Here is a 19,727-nt window from a genome sequence, read left to right on the forward strand (position 1 = left end):
AAACCCCATTTCTTTGGTGGACGCTCTGTGAACGAAACCGGTGAATCAAGACCACCATACACACGTTAATAGACACATGCATCAACCACTTTTGCAAGCGCAAACACTGCTATTCGCAAAAATCCCACAAAAAGGGCATTTGCGATGCATCAAGGTTCAAGGCACTTGCAATTTAAGAAATCGCAAGTGGTGATTTCTCAAATTGCAATGCAAGAACCACTTTATAATAGCAATTTCGCTACTAGGGGGCACAAATAACCATGAAGTTGTAGGTAACACTCACCCATGCCCTTGGGGGATGTGTGTGTGCAACATGTGTGCACAGAGCTATTTCAGGGGTGCAAGAGGGTGTCCTTTGGACACCCTTGCACCCTTGAAATTGCTCATGCAATCTCCCATTCATTCTAATAGGCCTGTAGGCCCATAGGAATGCATGTGAAGGCATTCCTTAATTGCGACTCGCAATATGCGAGTCGCATTTAAGGAATGTTTAGGAATCGCTATTTTAATAGCGATTCCTACATGCATAGTCTTTTGAGAGTCTTTAATTGCCATTCCTTAGTAATCGCAATTAAGGACTCGCAAAAGCTTTTCTTGATGCATGTGCATGTAAGTGAATTAAACTGAATGCAATTATATTCTAATAAGCAGAAAGGGGGCATATTGTAGTGGGCGTACGGCCGTGGGGAAGGTATTGTCACCCACCCGAATTAAGAGTTAATATAGAAGACTAGGGCTACAGACACTCTGCACTATTGGGGTATGGGCAGTTTTAGGCCCAGAGTGCGAGGAGGCAGGGAGGGGGGAAGTTGGGGATTTAGGGTTAAGCTAGTTCAACTGAGAAACCTACAAGTACACTTAAAAGCAGGATTTGATAGGGATGGTACAAGTGTAGCAAAAGTAAGCAGCCATAGCATGTCAGTGAGTAGCAAGATGCATGTTTGCAAGCGCCTGAGGGCGGAAACTGTAAAGGGCAGGGGGGAGAGAGATGGGAAGGATGGCATAGGATTCAGTGGGTGAAAAGAAAACGTAAACTTCTATCTTGGAACGTGAACCGGGAGATAAACCAAACAGGGGAATACTATTACAATATATTAAAAGAAACATCCCAGATGTTTTCTTGCTCCAGGAGACACATTTGGTAGGGAACAAGTGCAAAGCACTGGACAGATATGGTTACTGACTTTTTGTACACTCTGGATTTACCTCAGGTTCACAGGGTGGGCATTATGGTGGGTAAATACTTTCCGATGTCCACTGATCACACCTGGACAAATGAAAAGGGCAGGTACGCTGCAGTATCAGGAAGATGGGAGGAAGGGACATTGACCCTGGTAGCTGTCTATTTCCCACCAGGTTTACAGGCAAAGGCATTTCGTGACTTGGGAAGCACAATTAAAGGGTTTCCAGATGGGTGGCTGCTCATCGGGGGGATCTCAACTCTGTGGTATGTGGCACGCCTGACTGTTATCCCCCTAGAGGCCTAGGACCAGCCCAATTGATTCTGTCCACCTTTTTAGATGCGACAGGACTGGCTGATGTGAGGCGAATCTGTCCTCCAAGGGACACCCAGTTTACATTCCACTCCGGAGCACATAATAGCCTTTCCCGTATGACTACATCCTTATGCCGGCAGACCAGGTGGGGCAGGTTACAGAAATCAGACACATTGCAAGTGGCATATCCGACCACTCTCCAATATAGATGCATTTGGGTAGGGGCAATGACCAGGTGGGTAGAATGGCTCAAATAAACCTGTGGCATTTACGCAATCCCAATCAACGGCAAAATATCACTTTATGAATTGAGCACTATTTCCAGGAGAATGAGGGATCGGTGGGCTTGGCCCGAACGCTCTGGGAAGCATTTAAATCAGTGGTACGAGGCCAAGCAATCTTGGTAATAGCTGGGGCAAAAAAGGAGAAACATTCTGCAGTACTACAGCTGGAAGGAGAGATATTGGTGCTAGAGGGGTAATTGTTGGTGTACGGGGATCCGGTAGTAACACATAAACTAAATCTCAAGAAGGAAGAATACAACAGTGTGGTGACGGACAGAGCTAAAGCATACGGAGGGAAAAACTCAGTAGAGTATATGAGCTCGGGGACAGTGCGAGCAAATTGCTTGTGTGGCTAGACCGATGTGAACAGGCCAACCGTCTGGTCATGGAAATCAAAACCGATTTGGGAGGGGGAGGAGCTTCGCCTGCAACTATGATGGCCGCCTAGACTCTCGGCTCCGCCGACCTTCGCGCTTTCCTCCACGATCCTGCAATTTATCCTGCCACTGAGCCCAGCTTGAGCCCAGCTTTGAAACGGGGAACCGATCCTGAGTATAATGGTGTGTTTCCCGGCTCGTTCCAGGCGGTAGCGGCGGTGATACACCCTCGCTTCTTCCCCGGCCCTGCGCAGCGGAAGGTCCGGGTCTTTGTCTGTGCGGCGCGGCCGGACCCGACCACGAACAACAGCTGACGTCGCAGATGAGGCAGAGTCGATCGGCCGGTGAGGGACTATCGCGCTGTGCCTCCCGCTGCAGTGATTCATCCCGCCCCGCGATCTTGCCCGCCTGGACACATTGTAACTAAGAGACGTACATTGTATTGTTTCCCGGCTTGGAAGCGACCTGTACAGCTCCCTCGTTTACCCCTGCTCTGTAGTGGATGCCATTTTATACACCGCACATACAGCGCTTGAAAGTGGAGACCCTACAACACGGCCGTGAGTCCGGATAATTGCTGATTTCTTATCAGCCCTGTGGGTGGTACCGCAATGCAGTCCATTGCCCCTATGCCTCTGGCTCAGCTGTACTCTGCAGATTATCGACGGGGTGGTCTGCTGTTGACGAGTGAAGATGGCGACCAGATTCCGGAGCTGCTGCACGTCCGTGAGCCCTGGATAAAGAGAACTGCTGCGTCCTCTCTTCCTGAGACACCCCTGGGGCTCCGCGATGTTCTGAGTGCTCTAGATGCTGTACGAGCTGCCTTGCAGGACAATGCCCGGGATCTGGGGAACCGGCTTGCTGCCATTACTCCGGTTGGCCGTGGTTGTCCTTCGGTGCTGGACACTGCGCCACACCCTGCACCAGACCACAGTGATCTGCTTACCCAGGTGCCCACGGAAGCGGTGGAGGATCATGGTTCAGGGGCGGCCGATGTACTGACCGCGGCGGCCCGGAGGGCTGGTGTTCATGGTTTCGTGCAGTGGTTGGGATATCGTCCCCGGACGCCATGTTTGGCAACTCCTTTGTGTTCTGATGGCGTGGCTCTTTATTCCTCTTTGGAGATGGGGCTATCACTCAGGCCTGCTGCTTCCGGAGGTCTTCTGTACTACCTTGGTCCTTTTTGTATTGTTCTCGGACGCGCAGGGGTGGTCTGGGTGGACTCTGGTGGACGTCTCCCCATTCTGTATTGGCCATACCGGGCGCCTCTGCCGTCCTTGATAGCGGCTGGACTGCTGGACTCCATCGACCATCTTGATCGCATGGGGCAAGGTTGAGGCTGCTTTCGGACTTGCTCGAGCTCACAGTGCTGGGACTGGGGGGAAAAGCGAGACATTGTTTGAAGTCGAAAGTTGGTATCTTCTCATCTTCAATTGATCGTGCGGGCCGGGGTGGAGGATGTTTTGGTGCTTTCTGGTGTTTGTTTGGCCGGTGACAATGTGGGACGCGCTTATAATAATATCACGATTAGCGTTATGTGGCATTGTATGACTTGCATTATTATATGTTAATTGTTTCTTATTCCCAAGCTTGGTCCGTGTGAAAATCGCGACAACTCACTAGCACTTGAAGGGGTTTTCGTGGTGGAGCGTGAGGGTTTGCGCTGAACTTCATTGGACATTGACGCAAGGTTTCTTTTGTCTTTGTTGGGTTATATCTGTGGGAGCGAGAGCCAGACGTGGTTCTGAGTGTTTGATTTCCTTGTCGGCTGTATGCGGGACGGGTTTGATGCTTCTGTGGGGCCAGGAGTCGGGCGGGATGTTCCCTTTTTTGACTACTACTCCCCTACGAAATGTCTTTTGATTTGCTATAATTCGCTTACCGTTCCGGTTCGGGGTGCTTGCCCTTGCCGGGGGATGGGAGTCAGGGAGCTCGTATTGCTTTGTTACATTCTCCTCCTCCATCTTTTTTCCCTTCCTTGGGGTGTAGTTTAGGGGGCGACAGGCACACTGCTAGTGAGGTTGGGTCGTAGCCATCGGCAGGGGTGTAGGGTGGGGGGGGGTTTATTTTTCTTTGTTATTTTCTATGACCATTCTATTTCCCCTTTCCTTTCTTCACAAGAGCTGTGGCGTATTCTCCTGATTCTTATTTAAGCGTATTCGGGTGTCCCATGTTGATCCATATATCCTGTACTTCTGGTGGGCGGGTGTTGTTGGGAGGAGATTGCTGTCATTGCTATCCAATTGCTTGCTTTTGGTTCACGCTGCATTTGAATTTCTGTGGATTATGGATGTACATTATTTCGTCCCTCAATTTGCCCGTCCACGGTTCTGATGTAGCTCGTTTATTGCCACCCGATATGTCTATGTATATTTTCCTCTTGTGTTATAATAATAAAAAGTTTTCCAAAAAAAAAAAAAAACCCGATTTGGGAAAGACAATCACTGATATGCAACTAGTTGCAGATGAATTAGCTAAATACTATACTCGGATATATAAATCACACTCAGTCTATCCGAGAGAAGAGTAGAGGGTCCTATTAAATGACGTTCGACTGCCAGTGTTGTCGGAAATTGACCAGGACTTCCTTGACAGTGAGCTCACGAACGATGAAATAGCACGGGCTATCAGGGATTTGCAATCTGGGAAAGCTATGGGCCCTAATGGTCTCCCAATAGTACTCTATAAACTAAAACCTGACAAAATAGCCCCCTATCTCAAGGCCATGTATGAGGAAAGAGAATCACGGGGTGTCCCACGACAACAAATCCTCACCCTGAACTCAAGGGCCACTGTATAGATTTTATTGTGGATCTAATAGTGAACACAAAAAAGCCTATCTGATGTATTTAATTAGAGGACAAAGACTAAGAGGTAAGGGGTTACAAACCCACAGGATATAGATGAGAACATTTTTCGCAGGTTATATCAATGTTTGGTACACAATTCTAAAACACACTATCTGAATAAAGTTGTTCTCAAAACGTTAATGGTAAAAACCATGTACGAAATGTATTATTGATAACTCATAAAAATGTTGTGACAACAATTAAATAGAAACATAGGAGAAAATACATTTCAATATCCTATACATTTCATAAAATACATAACCTAATGCATAAAAAAAAATCAGACATTGTCGACGCGGCGTTTCGGCTTTTTTCTTATGAAAACACCTTCTTCAGGACAGATTCTTGGAGTTAAAAAAACATTTGTTCTGAACCCAATAATAGATTGGAGTTTTTGCTGCCTCAGAACCCCTTTTTTTATATGGGTCTGTTGGCTGTCAGTGCTTCTTTGAGGATAATAGCAACTGTCTTGGTCAATCATCCAAGCGGCATTACACACTGTTCGGGGGAGCCACCGTTTTGGAGGGTAATACGTCTTAATCGTATCTCTTTCTTTCGGTGTGCAGATCGCTGCGAGACACGAACCTTTTTATGCTGGGTTTCGTGGCACAAATAAAAAACTCGGGTGGACCTCACGTCTTTGTGCAGTTTCAAATTTGCTTCCGATGGGTATATAGCTGCCTCCCTGCTCCCTTCTCGAACCGCGTCGCCGAATTCGTCTTCTTATCGTCAGTAGAAGCTACTGATGATAAGAAGATGCGGTCTCTATTTGACCCGTGCCCACATCACGTATTCAACAAAGCAGACGCAGCCATCGCACCCCAACTACGGAAGGTCATCAACATCTCCTTCGAAACAGCAACATTCCCGGAAAGCTGGAAGCACGCCGAAATCAACACCCTCCTCAAGAAGCCCAAAGCAGACCCCAAGGACCTCAAGAACTTCCGGCCCATCTCCCTGCTCCCGTTCCCAGCAAAGGTAATCGAGAAAATCGTCAACATGCAACTGGCCCGCCACCTGTAGGACAACAACATCTTGGACCCGTCCCAGTCTGGATTCAGACGAAACCATAGCACCGAGACAGCCCTCATCGCCGCCACAGATGACATCAGGCGCCAACTAGACAATGGCGAAACATCAGCCCTCATCCTCCTGGACCTGTCAGCTGCCTTTGACACGGTCTGCCATCGCACTCTAAAAACACGCCTCCTAGAAGCTGAAATCCAAGAGAAGGCTCTTGACTGGACCACCTCCTTCCTCTCCGGCAGAACCCAGAGGGTCTGCCTCCCACCCTTCCGATCCGAAGCCACCGACATATTCTGTGGCGCCCCCCAGGGTTCATCCCTCAGTCCAACGCTGTTCAATGTCTACATGGCCCCCCTCGCACAAGTGGCCCGCCATCACGGCCTCAACATCATCTCCTACGCTGACGACACCCAGCTCAACCTCTCCCTCACCAAGGACCCACACACCGCCAAAACCAACCTCCATGAGGGAATGAAGGCCGTCGCCGACTGGATGAGGAGCAGCCGTCTGAAGCTGAACTCGGACAAGACGGAGGTACTCATCCTCGGACCCACCCCCTCAGCCTGGGACGACTCCTGGTGGCCGACCACACTGGGAACAGCACCAACACCCACCAACCATGCACGCAATCTAGGATTCATCCTCGACTCCTCCCTCTCCATGTCTAAGCAGGTCATCGCTGTCTCCTCCTCCTGCTACCACACCCTCTGCACGCTCCGCAGGATCTACAAGTGGATCCCGATCAAAACAAGAAGAATGGTGACACAGGCCCTCGTCAGCAGCCGACTGTACTAAGGCAACACACAGTCTATGCAGGAATCCCAGCCAAACACCTACAACGACTACAACGCATCCAAAATGCCTCTGCCCAACTGATCGTCAACGTCCCCCGCCGCAGCCACATCACCCCCCACCTGAGAGACCTACACTGGCTCCCCGTCGACAAGAGGATCACCTTCAAGCTCCTCACCCACGCACACAAAGCACTCCACAACGCCGGACCAGCCTACCTGAACAGCAGACTCAGCTTCCACACCCCCACCCGCCAGCTCCGCTCCACCAGCCTCGCCCTCGCCGCTGTCCCCCGCATCCAACAAACGACCTCCGGCAGCAGATCCTTCTCCTTCCTCGCCACCAAGACCTGGAACACCCTCCCTACCCACATACGGCAGACCAAAGACCTACTCACCTTCAGAAGACTCCTCAAGACCTGGCTCTTCGAGCAGTAGCAGCACCCCCTCTCCCCTCAGTGCCTTGGGACCCTCACAGGTAAGTAGCGTGCATTACAAGTACTCTGATTGATTGATTGATTGATTGATTGATTGAAAAGGGGAAACCCTACCCTAAGCAACAATGCTGGAGGACAGGCTCCTTGACGGCTATCTGGCTAATAAGTCAATATCCCTCATGTACCGAAAATTAATTGCCATGCCATAGATCCCCCAATCAGCTGCGGGAGAGGTCGACAAGTGACCTGTTAGAGCTGGATGATGAGGACTGGACATTAACACTTGTGTCTCCAAGAGAAGTGGCAATTTCATCAAGACTTAAACTAGTACGGCTAAAAATATTGCATAGAATGTATTATTCATGGACAACCCTGGCCCGAATGGGTTATTGAGAAGACTCAAGGTGTAAGAGAAACTGTGGAAGGGAGGGAATGTTCTTCCACATTTTGTTGGAGTGTGAGATTATTCTTCAGTACTGGACGAGTGTATGACGGAGGTGCTAGGTCAGGAATTAGACCTGGAGGCGAGAAGGTGTCTGCTTAACATGTGGTGACCGATGGATCTAAATAGCAAAGAGAAACTGTTGGAAACCTTGGGGCACATGATAGCTAAACGCAACATAGCCAGAATGTGGAGAGCGAGAGTGGCCCCGGTTCTGGCATCATGGAAACAGGACATGGACTGATGTATGTTTAGAGAAAAAATTGTGTATATATCCAGAGGGTGTCCAAAGAAATGGTCACAAATATGGACAAAATGAAATGAGTATCGTGGAAATATCTGTGTTCCCCTGTGTCTCCACACCCTTCCCGTCCTCAAAGAAATTATGTTGGCTGATTTGTGTGAAACCTGAATATGTATAAATGTTACTGCTTACTGTACTATCCCAAACTCATGTTTGCTACCTGTAAATGTTTTACTGTCTCTATACCATGCTATTGTATACTTGCGCTACTGCTTTCAATAAAAAATGAAAGCATTCAGAACCAAGAATCCCAAACACAAGTAAATAATCCAGTTGTGATGATCCTATCACTGTTCTTTGCTGTTCCAAAAGCAGATACATGCTATCTTTGCATCCTCCCAAGTTTATGAATGCTTTGCTATTAGGTATTAGCAACTTTATATCTCATTCTCTATCAGGAAATGATTAGGTAGGTATTAGCATTAGGAAACTTTTGGATACATAGAGAAGAAAATAATAAACAAATATTAAGGTTACTGTTGGAGGGATACATTCCTTAGGTTATATGGTATGTGTATGGTATTCCTATTAAGCGATAATTGTAGGACATATAAGTAGAGCAATCATGTATGGTCGCTGTGAGGGGTAGTAGGGACCATGCAAGGTAGAATGTGTAGATATATTCTCCCTAAAACAGATTTTATTGGAAGGGATAGTCTGAATGTTCATGTTTTTTGGCAATGTCTCATGTGCATGGTTAGCTGCATTGGAGCAGTACACATTGACCATCACAAAGGGCTGCATTTGTAGGTGCATGCAGCTTTATTGGCTCAACGTCAGCGTACACTAGTGATGAATCATCAGGCCAAGTCGTCTTTTAGATGAGCACATAAATTCTACATCCAACTATGAATAAGTGCAATGATCACTAAATGTAATAGCAAATGTCATAGAACACAAGAGACACCTTGCATTGACCAATGACTTTTCAATCAATTTCAATCAACTTCATTTTGGCCAAAAATGACCATAAAAGCACATACAGATAAAATCAAGAGCATAATACATTAAAAACAAGCAGCCATGTACAAAACAATAAGGGGCAGATTTACAAGCCCCTTGCGCATCTTTCACGCCGCCGTTGTGTCACTTTTGTGACGCAGCGGCGGCGCAAACAATGCGCCATGGTGCGGGGTATTTACAACGTGACGCATCTGGGAGATGCGCCACGTTGTAAAGCCCTGCACCAGAAGTAGGCGTTCCTGCGGAGGGGGGGCGTTCCGACACAGGAACGCCTCCCAAAAGTGGCTGAGTGAAATCTACAAGATTTCACTCAGTCACTTTTGAGCCCATGCTGCGTCAAAACCCTGCGCCTGCTTGAAGCAGGCGCAAGGATTGATGCAGCATTGTACAGATAGGGCCCCCCAGAGCATTGATGGAGCTGCACCCCGCTTGCGACGCAACTCCAGCAATGCACCGCCTTTACGGCACAGATGTGTCACGCATCTGTTACATTTTTGCCCCATGGTGCGCCGCATTGTAAATGTGGCGCATCCATGGTGGCGGATCCGCGGCGCACAATAACTGGCGCATGCCTGCTGATATGCACGAATGCTCCAGTTATTGTAAATCTGTCCCTAATTACTTAAAACCACCGTTCACAAATTCATATTAAAAAGTTTTGGCCCAGTTGGTTTCCAAATTAAGGCTCTCCATAAAGGTCACAAAACCATGCACAAGGGCCTTAAGTCCTTTAGGTGTTCTGACTAACAAAAACAGCATAATCGGCATAGTCGAGCGATGGGACTAATCTGATCTTACTTACTAGGACATCATCTCCCACACCTTGCAAAACAGACTCTATCTTGTTTCTATATCATAACAAATGAATCACCTCACTGGAGGCTGAAGGGGTCTGCACATTCACCCTTGTTCCCATATTTCACTGTAGCTGAGAGATTAGAGTGAAATGCTCTAACAAACTGCACTAACCCTTTCTCCACCCCCAAAGTGGTCATGAGATCCCAAAGCATTGATCTGTTAACGCTGTCAAACGTACTAGACAGATCCATGAAAGCGAGATGTATGGCACAACGCTTAAGCTATTTTTACTTGCTAATAAGAAGGTGCAGATTCAGACATTGTTCAACAGTACGCAATCCAGGTCGAAAACCATACATAGACACAAAGAAAACGTTATTATCACTAATCCAAACTTCCAGCCTATCTAAAATTATACCACCCAGTATCTTAACAGAAGAGTCTAGGAGGGAAATGGGATGGTAACCAGAACGGATCCTGCCTGTTCCCATTTCTAAAAGACTGGGACAGTAATTGCAGAGCTCCAAGACTCTGGAAACCTAAACACACAGAAATGTGAGCTGGGGAGACAAAAAATGTATATTACCCTTGTACAGGTCAATAGGGACACCATCAGGGCCTGGTGCTTTGTTGGCTGGGCTTTGCAAGATAGCCGATGAAACTTCTCCCCTAAAAGAAGGAGGTTTCGATTGGGAAATTTGACTGGGCAGGGTCAGGCCCACTATACTCACTGTCCTTCAGATCTTATATGTGATGGCAGGGATTCACCCAGCCTTCTGGAGCAATGTTACAGTTAAGGGCCTGCTTATGTGCATCGGAAAATGAATAGTTGTTAACCAAATGCATAAAGGACCTAAAGTCCTTAAGAGTGAAATGCCCGAGCCAGCCTATCCCAGTGCTCACTCGTCACCTCAACTTACCTCATGGCGAGAGCCTGTCTATACTCCTTCCTACAGTTAACAATTTCCTCCCTGTCCTTTGGAGATTTTCTCCAACCAAGATGTAATTTCCTACAAGTCGACCTACAGGCTATATTAAACCGGTGAGGGACCCCCAGATCAGTCGCCCTGACCTTTTTCATGAGAATCACTTTTGTGAGGGACACAAAGGAGTCAATTTCTCAGGAGAGGAAGTTTAAAATACTGATTTGGTTACCAGTCATAAGTTTGGCAAAAAGGTGCACGCTGTCAGTGTGCCTCCAAACCAATCTGCTCGAGATGCCCTTGACCTTGACCACTATAAGTGAGTTACCTGCAATAGTCCCCCTTTTGCCTTTCACAGGATAGCTGATGGAAAGGTGGAGGGGGTTGTGGTCACTAAATAGATTTGAAATGTTTTTTATGTACTTTTATGGTTCCCTAAAAAAGTATGGCAACCGAATAAGGAATATTTTGACTTACTTGACTCCGCCATCAACAATTCTAGCAGACAAGTTTTGTGTGACAAAAGCGTGGTCAATGGTTAAACACTGACCTCTTCCAGTGAATGTGGCTAACTTGACAGTGCCATGGTCAGAGGACTCAAGGGCATTACATAAATTGTGATTGACAAGCATAGGAAAGACCAGTTCATCCCAGGCATCTCGAATTCTGACAAGAGTATTGACATTGGGGTATTTCAAAAGGTTTAAACAAGGAGAGACATGAGGTATCCCCCAGCTTCGCGTTGAAGTCTCCTGCTACCAACAAATAAAAATTATCTCCTATAAGCAGCGGGCTAGTGTGCAAGGAATAACTAAAAGAAAAAACTGTAGTGAATTCTTATTGTTCCTAACAGAAAAATTATTGTTCTAAAAATTCACAACAAATAGACTATAAAATTAGATGACCATTTTAAAGGAAAAGCCTGAAAAAGCCTACTTCTTGTGTCAATGCTTTTATAGAGCGATCAAGGGTAACCTTAAACCAGGCTAGAAGACCAGCACTACCTTGCCCAAAAGATGATGACAGGGCATGTTGAGCAAAGCCTGCAAAACTGTTTCAAAAACCATCCTTCATAGCAAAGGTCTCATGTAACAAGGCAATGTCAAACTGCTTGATACAATTCAACCAAACCTGAGACCCCATCTTAGCTTTGACCCCTACAATATTTCAGCTAAGGACGTTAAAACTGTTACTGATTACATGGTCTTAGTCTGAAGGATTAGTACCATTGGCATTGCCCAGTATAGACACGGGAAGCATCATGCCAACTAATGAATCAATTAAAAGTCTCCCGGACTCCTGAGAATTGTTCTTAGCAAAGAAGGCATTGCGCTTGGTCATTCTATGCACAGGTTCTGAAAGACAATCCAACGCGGCCGGGTTAGAGAGTGGCTCAAAACGGTTGGAGATAGGGATTTCCAGATGCTGTGGCACATTTATGGGGCAGCCAGACTCGCCACTGCTGAGTCCAGGTTAGTACTGAAGAAGGATCAAACCATCAACAAACTTAGGCCAACTAAAATTGACAACAACATAGCCCCTGTCAAAGCATTTGGGCCGACCAAACTCTAAAAACCATTAGAATATCACCAGGAAAACAGACAGAAAAATGTGTATTAAGGATTAGCCAATGGGTGACCTTGTTTTTTAGTTCAGTAGTAGCTTTAACAGACCCAGGTGTCCACTCTGGGACGTTAGCCAAGATGATCACATATGGACATGATGCTGGTGGCAGGTGTAGTATGAGCTCCACATCACGAGTTTGGCGGACACTTGTCCCCAATTCTTGTGTCTGGGTGCTACCCAGTGAAGCACCCCACTTGGAGTGGGCAATGCTCCTATCCCTTCGAGGGCCAACCTCTGAGGCCGCTGGTCTGCAGGAGGTTCCAACAGTGTAAGCACTGCCACCTGCTGCAAAATTAACAGGACCACCAGGGACAAAAGTAGAGTTCGTACAGGTTTCTGGTTTGTCCTGCCCAAGTACAGTAGCGTGTCTAGGTCTCACTCCGTTACACTTATGAGCTTTATTCAATTTAGCTTCAATAGTCGCCAGTCTTGAATTGATGGGATCAGTTTATCACTTAGTAAAATGTTGTGCTCAGCCCTGAATAAATCGACCAGGTCATCCATGCAGTTCAAGCCCTGCCATTGGGTGCCAATTGTTTGTGACTATGAATTAGTCATGGTAGATTTCACCTTGGGTTTGGCAGACCTCCTCCTATGCTTTATCGCTGGCTCAAGCACTGTGATCGAGACAACTCCTGTGAAGTTTCACTTATTACATCTGACTAACTCAGTGAATGAGTTTGGCTGGGATGGAATTGCTACTGCCGCAGTAGAAGTCTCAGGCTTGGCCTGCGCAGGGCAAGCTAATGTGTTACCCAAAGGTGAAGTTGAGGTCAAACCCGAGAAGGAAGACTGTCGCCAGTCAAGGACAGGAGGTGCTTTGCAAGTTTTATCTCCTTTGAAATGTCCACCACAGCATGAAACCCATAAATGGTGGAAGTTCTCGAGGCAACAAGAGAGGGCAGGGATTTATTTGTAGCGGCCTTCCTTTTACCCATACTTCAGGCAGGTGAGACTCTCGACAATAGCACATAATCATACAACCAATTCAGAAAGTACCTGCCATGGCCCACAAGAGATGACCAAGGGGGGGTGAGGCTAGAATTGCCCATCCTTGGCTAGAGAGCATCCTGCTTCGTGGGAGCTATGCTCCACTTTTCAAGGTGCTGGGTGGCTGCTCGTGGAGTGAAGCAAGTTGCATGTTGGGATTTTTAGTCCCCCCTGAAGCTGGTACGGTTTCATGTGTCCCAGATCACAAGAGACACCTTGCATTGACCAACGACTTAACAATCAAATTAGCTATATGAAGGAAAAACATTCTGATTGATTTGCATAATGATCACAGATTCAACCATGCTGAATAATGCACCAACTCAGGGCCTGAATCACAACGGGCCTCCTCACTCATGGCAGAGGCCCGCAGTTATGGGGAGTCTCTGCACTCGAAGCAAAATCTCCATAATTAGAATTTTCATTGAGGCTGATTCCGTCCTGAATGCCAAGACTCACCCACAACTGCGACACGTCTGAAACAAATGAGGAGACCCTTTGTATGAAACAGGACCCCTGTATTGAACAGAATATTAGCAAATTATGTAGCAATTAGGGGAGGCTTCCTTTAAAGAAAAACCTTGCATCAGGCCAGAAAGGTATATCAGAGTTATGTAAATGTAAATGTAAATGTAAATGTAGTATACTTGTAAAGCGCACAGCTGCCCCAGCAACGGGGCGTCCCGGCGCTGTATAACTCTGGGGAACCCGTCCTGGCTTTCCCTGTGGGATGGTCCCTGCTGGGAGTCCCCAAGGTGGAGCCAGGCATCCCCGAAATTGGTGGGGCCGTTGTGGAGATTAGGCAAGCTTAAAAAATGTGGTCTATTTCTAAAGATTTCACTAAAGAAGAATGAATGACCTGTGCAAGTCACCAAAATACACCAGCAGCAAAGCCACCCTCAAACCTTTATGTTAATAGAGGGAAATATGACAATAGTGAAATGGGAAAAAGAAAATTGTTGTATTCACATGCAAGAATAACCAAAAAAGCAGATTAGGTAAATGTGCCTAAAATAACAAGCATTAGCCAAACCAATAGGCACGCTGACAAACAAGATACAAAAATGTCCATTGCTGTGCAAAACAGTTAGGATTGCATTAAGTACAGCTTTTGTAGATGAGGGAATTAAGAAATGTGTGATGGCAGTGCATTTTTCAGATGTGAAAAAAAGTTTGCTCATGCATCCCAAAGAAGACGGAAAGAAACATTCAAACTGCCAATAGAAAGAAGACGAGACTGAAATACTTCTGTGGGCTGATCCAAGATGTGCTTGCATATGCTTCAAGGCAGTGTCTGATTGTTCCTGAGCCAAAGAGGTCAATAGCTGAAGGAGTCTAAATTGAGCCCGGTAAAGTATGTATGGAATAGGCCTGGGCGGAGTTTGTGGAGTTCGGTTCCATGTAACTCTGCAAAGTGCTGAAAAAACTCTGCTGAGCACTGTGAAGTTCAGTGAGCAGTGTAGTGTGGTAAGTCACGCTGCTCACACTGATTTTTATCACCGAGAGTTTGTCCCACACTGTAAAATCACCGTGATCTGCACTATGTGTTGCACCAGAGGGCGCTGCTTCTTTCTGCTGCTTGAGTAGAAACTGTACTTCAGCGGCAGCTTCCTCAACATGAGCGGCAGATTTGTTAAAGCGAGCGGTCGCAAATGCCGCGACCGCCCACATTGAGAAATCTCATAGAGAGGAGGAGTAGTGCGTGATTTTTCTCACTCAGGTTCACCAACTTAGCACTGGAGAGCCATGTGAGAGAAAAAACTCCACTCCGCATCACTTCATGGAGTTTTGTGAAGCTCTGTGCACAGCGCGGTGTGGGCAAAACTCCACAAACTACACCAGCGTAGCGAAATTCTTGGCCCATCCCTAGTACAGAGTACAATATTTTTGCCATGAATTGCACATATATTAGTACACAACAGACCTAAAGTTTAAGGTAAAATAAATAAAATGCCTGGGAGCTTGAGATATGGCTGTATGACACTATATCAAGAAAAACTATATTGATATACACAAATATTGCCTAAAACATAAAAACTAAAATATTGCAACCCTATGCTTAAAGAGTAGAGACACAAATATCAATGAAAAAAATATTGCAACATTTTCCTCCATATTAAGACTAAGGAACCATAACAAAACGACAAAAACTAAAATATCGAACATGTGAAATTTTTATATAATGTTAAAAAAATAACAAGCAATATTATATCAATATATGTAAACATACAGAAGTCAAAATAGAGTCCATATATCATCACAACATAACAAAAACGCTAATTGGCCATTATCATAAAAGAAGAAAGAAAAAAAATCAAACTAGTCTCCATCAAGTGCAATATCCTTATTATGTATGTCGGGGGGTACTTTGGGCCATATGTACATTTTTAGGTCGCAAACTGCCCTGTTTGCAGAATCGGGCCATTTAAGTGTGCAAAATAAAGATTTTTGAAAACGTACAAACACCAAATTGAGATTTGGTAATCTGCTAACGAATCGCAATTTGGGTTTAAAATCAGTATTTGGAAGGGCCATGTTTGGGGCGTCCTTTCCTAATGCCAGTCGCAGTGGTATGTATGAATGTTTGTTACCATAGTGGCAAAACATGTATTTGTTATCGCATTTTAGAGGAGGAGGTAACCATTCACAAATGGGAAGGGATCTGGATCTCCCATAGGGCACCTTTCCCTTTGTGAATGTTGATACAAATATTTTTTAAGAGCAGGCAGTGGTCCGTAGACCACTACCTACTGTTAAAAATTTAATTCTAAACGTTTAATTCTTTCTTTGTAAATGCATCCCATTTGTTTTTTAAGTAAAGCAGGCTGCGTTTAGAAAAAAAACATTGCATAAATATTCATGAGTTGGGTTGATTTGTGACCCACTAGGAATTGCTAAATAAAACTCAATGTTGTTCATACATTAGGAATAGCAATTTCCTAACTGCCATTTACATAAAATAACAATTAGGTAATTGCTCTTCATAGAATTTGCACATTTGGCCCTTTATCCCATATATAATGTCATTCTGGCAGACAAAATGAGGTGGACAGAGAAGGCTATGAGGCAGTGTCCACCAAAAAGAATTACCAAGACATTAACCCATCCCATACATCTGACTCACAAAGCTTCACCCTTGATTCTGCATTGAAACATTGGCTACCTATGCACAATGGAGTGCACTAACTCAAATATTTCTCTAAAAAGTCTCTTGTGCAACCAATAAGACATGTACTGCCAGACTAGTATCCTCAACCTACCACTACTGACAAAGTCTAAACTTTGGATGTTGACTCAAAAGTAGTAATGTTTATAAGGGTATATTGTATAGGCTGGGCAGAGTCTTGACATAGGTCTAAAGCTCTATTAGAATAATTTACTTAAGATTTTGTGGTGTTAAAATGAACAGTAAATCAGGGTAGAACATTGAAGCAGCAGCTATCCACAGCTAGTCCTGTGATACTCCTAGCACAGCACTTGCGATCTCTCTTCTCAAGATTAATGAAGACATTGGATGACATTGAAAGTCAGTGGAACATGTTTATTTTCTGTAGTTTCTATCACCTATCATTTCCCTAGGTTCACAAAAGAAAATAGTCTGCTGGGTGGGGGCTTAAGGTTGACTAAAAGCTCAACCATGTAAAGAATTGGGAGGTTGGGGATCAAACAATAAATAGCAAAATCTTGGAATAGGAAAGTGGGGGAGATTAAAAAAAGTCAGAGATCAGACATCAAATGAAACTTAACAATAGTTAACAAATAGAAACAAATAGAAACACTTTCGCCTCCCCCCCAAAAAATATGAAAACCTACCAAAGCGCAAAACAAAATGCCTCCTGAAGATCAATTGCAAGAGGACAGCTCACTTTGCTGGATTGAAAACATTCAAAAGAAGACTTCACAACTTCTATTTAATTCATTTTAACATTTGTACATGCTATGGAATAACATTTTTACACTGCAGGTGCAGATTTTAACTGCATTCCGCATGCTTTGGCCAGGCTTCCATTAAAAGTTAAATACTTGAAAGTGCTAGGCAACGTAAACATCGCCCTAATATTACTGAACTAGAAGTCAGACATAGTTTACAGGACATTTAAAAGGCCAATATGTGCTCACAAGAGGAAATCAGTAACAATGCCAAACATTCCAGAACAAGTAACAGACAAACTCCCAGTAACAGCAAGCCTACAAAAACATACTTACCAGAAGAAAAATAAAGCCAAGGAAACGTGAAAAGGACCAAAAAAATGTGAAGATACAGCCATACCCAAGCAGATAATAATCACACGTAAAAAGACACTTTCTTACTATATGACATCCTCATAATGATTAAAAAAATTATAATTTATGCTACTATGAGCAATTTACTAACATAAATGCAATGTAACACTTGGATGATCACTGGCACTTTTAAGCTGCGCCATCCACCCATCAGTCACATTTGCACAATACATGGTCAATATGAAAATGCACGTCAAATTTTTTCTAGCGTTTTCCCTCGTTCCTCCAGAAACTTATGGAACTCCTTGGTGACTTGCAATATCCTTATTATGTATGTCGGGGGGTACTTTGGACCATATGTACATTTTTAGGTCGCAAACTGCCCTGTTTGCAGAATCGGGCCATTTAAGTGTGCAAAATAAAGATTTTTGAAAACGTACAAACACCAAATTGAGATTTGGTAATCTGCTAACGAATCGCAATTTGGGTTTAAAATCAGTATTTGGAAGGGCCATGTTTGGGGCGTCCTTTCCTAATACCAGTTCGCAGTGGTATGTATGAATGTTTGTTACCATAGTGGCAAAACATGTATTTGTTATCGCATTTTAGAGGAGGCGGTAACCATTCACAAATGGGAAGGGATCCCCCATGGGGCACCTTTCCCTTTGTGAATGTTGATACAAATATTTTTTAAGAGCAGGCAGTGGTCCGTAGACCACTACCTACTGTTAAAAATTGAATTCTAAACGTTTAATTCTTTCTTTGTAAATGCATCCCATTTTTTTTTAAGTAAAGCAGGCTGCGTTTAGAAAAAAAACATTGCATAAATATTCATGAGTTGGGTTGATTTGTGACCCACTAGGAATTGCTAAATAAAACTCAATGTTGTTCATACATTAGGAATAGCAATTTCCTAACTGCCATTTACATAAAATAACAATTAGGTAATTGCTCTTCATAGAATTTGTACATTTGGCCCTTTATCCCATATATAATGTCATTCTGGCAGACAAAATGAGGTGGACAGAGAAGGCTATGAGGCAGTGTCCACCAAAAAGAATTACCAAGACATTAACCCATCCCATACATCTGACTCACAAAGCTTCACCCTTGATTCTGCATTGAAACATTGGCTACCTATGCACAATGGAGTGCACTAACTCAAATATTTCTCTAAAAAGTCTCTTGTGCAACCAATAAGAAATGTACTGCCAGACTAGTATCCTCAACCTACCACTACAGACAAAGTCTAAACTTTGGATGTTGACTCAAAAGTAGTAATGTTTATAAGGGTATATTGTATAGGCTGGGCAGAGTCTTGACATAGGTCTAAAGCTCTATTAGAATAATTTACTTAAGATTTTGTGGTGTTAAAATGAACAGCAAATCAGGGTAGAACATTGAAGCAGCAGCTATCCACAGCTAGTCCTGTGATACTCCTAGCACAGCACTTGCGATCTCTCTTCTCAAGATTAATGAAGACATTGGATGACATTGAAAGTCAGTAGAACATGTTTATTTTCTGTAGTTTCTATCACCTATCATTTCCCTAGGTTCACAAAAGAAAATAGTCTGCTGGGTGGGGGCTTAAGGTTGACTAAAAGCTCAACCATGTAAAGAATTGGGAGGTTGGGGATCAAACAATAAATAGCAAAATCTTGGAATAGGAAAGTGGGGGAGATTAAAAAAAGTCAGAGATCAGACATCAAATGAAACTTAACAATAGTTAACAAATAGAAACAAATAGAAACACTTTCGCCTCCCCCCCAAAAAATATGAAAACCTACCAAAGCGCAAAACAAAATGCCTCCTGAAGATCAATTGCAAGAGGACAGCTCACTTTGCTGGATTGAAAACATTCAAAAGAAGACTTCACAACTTCTATTTAATTCATTTTAACATTTGTACATGCTATGGAATAACATTTTTACACTGCAGGTGCAGATTTTAACTGCATTCCGCATGCTTTGGCCAGGCTTCCATTAAAAGTTAAATACTTGAAAGTGATAGGCAACGTAAACATCGCCCTAATATTACTGAACTAGAAGTCAGACATAGTTTACAGGACATTTAAAAGGCCAATATGTGCTCACAAGAGGAAATCAGTAACAATGCCAAACATTCCAGAACAAGTAACAGACAAACTCCCAGTAACAGCAAGCCTACAAAAACATACTTACCAGAAGAAAAATAAAGC

This window comes from Lissotriton helveticus, chromosome 7 (genome assembly GCF_964261635.1).
Source record: "Lissotriton helveticus chromosome 7, aLisHel1.1, whole genome shotgun sequence".
NCBI lineage: Eukaryota > Metazoa > Chordata > Amphibia > Caudata > Salamandridae > Lissotriton > Lissotriton helveticus.